This window comes from Nicotiana tomentosiformis, chromosome 6, assembly GCF_000390325.3.
Source record: "Nicotiana tomentosiformis chromosome 6, ASM39032v3, whole genome shotgun sequence".
In the NCBI taxonomy this organism is placed as follows: Eukaryota; Viridiplantae; Streptophyta; class Magnoliopsida; order Solanales; family Solanaceae; genus Nicotiana; species Nicotiana tomentosiformis.
Window position 1 is genome coordinate 133,854,875 of NC_090817.1, and position 4,398 is coordinate 133,859,272.

Consider the following 4,398-nt stretch of genomic DNA (forward strand, 5'->3'; position numbering starts at 1 on the left):
GTTCCCAAATCTCATGTAACAGTTCATTTGGCTCTTGTCTAAAAGCAAGGATTTCATCTCTCAATGCTTCCATATGTCCCGGAGAAAAGAACTTTGCTATGAACTTCTCGGCCAACTCATCCTAAGTGGTGATGGAATGGTTGAGTAGCCTCTCAAGCCACTCCAAAGCCTTCCCTCTAAGTGAGAAAGGAAAAAGCCTCAACCTCAAAGCGTCTTCAGATACATTCGTCTGCTTGCTCCCCCAGTATGTATCTATAAAACCTTTGAGATGCTTATATGCGTTCTGATGTGGAGCTCCGATAAAGAAACCCCTTTGTTCCAATAGAGTAAGCATGACATTGGTTATTTGAAAATTGCCCACCCGAATCTGGGACAGGACAAATTGCACTTGCGTAGCCTTCATTGGGCAACACACGGTGTGCTGCCCTTGGAGGAGGTGGGGGAGGGTTTGAAATGTTGTCATGAGGCGGGCGACCTCTTATTTGTACTTGAGGTTCAAGAAGAACCTCATCCACTTTATTTTCAACTACCTCCTCCCCCTGAGGAATATGTCCGAGGACCTTGTTAAGAGCCATTTGGTACCTAAAAGCAATTGACACACAAAAAATAGAAAAACAGAAGGAAAGAAAAACAAAACACACAAATAGTTAGATATATAGCTAAGACCATCTAACTCCCTGGCAACGACGCCAAAAATTGATCGGGTCCAAGCCTGCACTACTATTGAGTAGCGAGGATGGTCGATGCAGTTTTACCCAACAAGGTCGGGATCGAATCCACAGGGAATTAATTGATTTAGAATTAGGTTTATATCTAAGTCTAGATGCATGTTTTGTTCCTAATTGCACTTCCAAATATGAAGGTGTTGATTCTACTTCTATTTCTATTTCTATTGTATGCTAAGATTAAAACTAAGTACAATATTTTTGATGTTGGTTTTCAAGTGTTTAAAAGGACTAGGGTAGCGACTTCCGCCTAGGTGGACATCTAACGGGTAGTAAGAATCTAGGGCAAGCTTGATTAATTTGGGATCGTAATATAGCTATCACACCCAAGTACTCACTCTATATATCTCGATAGTTTGAGTAATTTTGCCCAATTTTGCTTTCTCAAGTTTAACTGGGTATTCATGCAAGTCATGTGATATTAGCTCAAGTCGGGTATTACTATCTCTAGGTTTAACCCTTTAATTGGGACTATCAATTTCTTGAGTTCACCCCAATTCCTTATTAGCCTAGTTTTCCCAGACTTAATCCCTCTTTCTCAAGAAGAGACCAAATCACAAAGGCATGAATCAGTGTTTGCAACCACTAATTTTATAATTCTGGCAAGAACTAGGCTAAATATCACTAACCTATAAATATTCAAGCCCTAAAATTCAAGACCCATTAAATACCCACACTAGGGTTGAGTCACAACCCTAGTTATGGGTCTAGGTACTCATAATAATAGCAGAATTCAAAGATAAAGAGAAGATATAATCCATAATATTAAATTAAAAGATGAAAATCTAATGTTATAAGGTAAATCTTGTACAAAATTGCCCAAAAAGGAAAACCTACCCATCTCACGTACTCAGCAAAAACATAACATAACCTAAAATTGACAAAAAGATCTATTTATACTAAGCTGAAATTTCCGGACAAAAATATCCCTGCGGAAGTTTCGCGGCCGCGTAAGTCTGATCGCAGCCGCACACTTGCTTTCGCGGCCGCGTAATTCTGATCGCGGTCCGCGTTTCTTCACATCTGGACCTAGGTTGAACCTTGTTTCGCGAACCGCATAATTTCCACCGCGTCCGCGTGAGAGACTTCCGCGGCGGCATAATTTTGACGCGGACCGCCCTTCTCATTTTTGCTTGAATTAACCACTCTATGAACCTTAGCAACCGCGGTCTATGGAATTCCCATCGCGGCCATGCTGGTACTTTTGCGGCCGCATCTTCTTGTCGCGGTCCGCGTTTATGTTTGTGCCCAAGAAACCATCTCTCTGATTCTTCATATCGCGGACCTCGAAATAATGGCCGCATCCACATTGATACTTTCGCGGCTGTATTTATTTGTCGCGGTCTGCGTTCCACACCTCTTGGCCCAGTTTTGATTTTTTGTTCAAGTTTTGACTCCTTTATGAGTTGATTATGGCTCCTTTGTCTCATTTTGAATAATCCCTGCAAGCAAGCATATTAAGTTAGTTTTCGGGAATACCTTCACGCATTTTTGGCCCAAAACACAAGTAAAAGAGAGCAATTAATAGGCTAAAATCCTTACTTATCAGGTAGGACCCTCCATTCTGATTGGTATATCATGAAAAAAGAAAGCCATTTGCACCAGGCGCACTGCGCTTTCCCTTGCCCAGATGTTCGCCTTTCTAAGTCAAGTAATGGTGACCCTCCGAAGACTGAAGCTTCGTAACATGTTGACGAAGGCCCCCGAATTGAGGGTTCGGTCAGTAAAAAGGACGACTTTGTATCCTCGAAAGAAGAATAGCGCAACTCTCTATCCGATTGATCCCGTTGATCATATAACTGGGAGGGAACATGTCACATTAGAGGTGAATGATCAGAAGTATCCTCTAATCACCACGACGAGGCTGGTCCCTCTTTTTGTAGACTCAGCTATGAATATTCATGAAGAAATGAATGTCGGGCTCTTTATTTCACTCCTAACCCCAAGAAGTTTCAACATTCTAAAACTTTCCGTTTTGTCAAGCCCCGAGCTTGTGGCCCTCCTTTGAGTGTGGGTTCAATTGAATGAATCTATCAAGTCAAGGAAACCGTACATAGCAGCAAGGATGGTGCATCGCCTATTTATCGTTCTTGCTCGGGAGCCCAAACGAACACGCCTGCTACCTATTTATCGTTCTTACTGGACCTTCGACCAGACATTCTATCTTTGTCAAATCGGAACCAACACCACTGCATTACGCTCAAACAGTTGAGCGGCCGCCGGCCAGCAACTTTCGTGCACAGATACAGATTCATTTTTCATATGTAGTCCAGCCTCACAACCCTTCGCGAGTTGTAAGAAGTCAGTCTTGTTTGGTAAGATGGAATTGGACAAAGAAAAGAGAGTGCTCGACCGGAACAACGCCCAACAACGTAATTATATAGGTAACTTCTCCTTCCGTGATCCTTAAGGCTTTAAGGCAAACCGTATGGCGGCCGGAAAGAAAGATGACCTCACCTTCTCTAGTGTCAGTGAGAGTTATTTGAGTAACCCCCCGTTGAGCTTCTTTTGTAGATAGAATCTTCAATGAGTGGAAACAAGCAACCTTACTAAGAAAGGTGCTTGTTGAGTAAGGCCGACTTTCGAGCCCAAGCCCCTTTACTAGGTTGGGTGCCTGAATGCATCTTTCTCATATCGATCAAGGCTTTCCTTGAGTTTGAAATAAGGGGCAAGAAGCAAGGACGTAGCAGTTGCGCGAAGTTGCGCCTTAGCGCATCCATTTTCTTGCAGGAGTGCTAATGCGCGACCTTCCGTTTTCTTCCGCTTGCTCTGCAACACGAGCCTCATACAGAGCCGCGCTCCTTTAATATGATGAGAAGAAGGGGGGCCAACCTTTTTTCCGTACCAATCCATATTTACTACTACATCATTTTGGGGGTGTATAGCTCAGTTGATAGAGCATTGGGCTTTTAACCTAATGGTTGCAGGTTCAAGTCATGCTATACCCAAACCTACCTTACACTCTACTATGAATAAGGATGCATAGTAGCCTTCAAAGATGACTCTTTGGCCTTTATACTCACTTCGGCGACTTCGCCCTTTAAGTGACAATGGGGTGAGCCGCTCCTAGCAGAAAGCGATAGTGAATCCCGAACTTGCCCACACTCATCCAAACTATCCTCAAAAAGCGATCGGAAAGCGAAGCCCTACCTTCCAATCCAAGACGGCGAAGCCGCCCCTATATCTAACAAACGCTCACCCCAATCACATATTGGAACATTCATGATGTATCATAATCAAAAGGTCATAAAGTAAAGAAGACCTATGCATCATTGTACTGTCATGATCACATATTAGCTCAATTTTATTGACGGCTTGAAGGCGAAGCCGCCTATTTCTTAGGGCAAAAGGGCGCTCCATTCTCCTAACTCCTTCCACTTCTCCCAGGGATAGGAACTATGACTTAACCTTCGGGGAAGAAGTCCGTGGGACCTCTCCTCCGAGGGCACCTAGATAGTGAAAGGTTATCCCATTGCAACGCTGGAAGCTAAGCAAAGTCACGAAGCTGGCTGACCACGCTCGAGCAGAGCTCAAACTCAAAGGTGGTGGCTGAATTCGCCGCAGAGTTCAGGAGCGAGCAAGACTAACTTGGTGAATGCAATAAGAACCGAATGCTCGCCATAGCAGAGTGCTTTGCCTATGCTGATATCCGCCGCCGAAGCGCTCAAGGGAT

At 43.8% G+C, this 4,398-nt stretch overlaps 1 non-coding gene across 1 annotated transcript; it reads left to right on the plus strand.

The window, feature by feature from the left end:
* The first annotated feature begins 3,600 nt into the window (after positions 1–3,600).
* On the plus strand, positions 3,601–3,673 carry TRNAK-UUU (transfer RNA lysine (anticodon UUU)). Its single transcript has one exon. It is a non-coding gene; the product is annotated as a tRNA-Lys (tRNA).
* Positions 3,674–4,398: the final 725 nt, after the last annotated feature.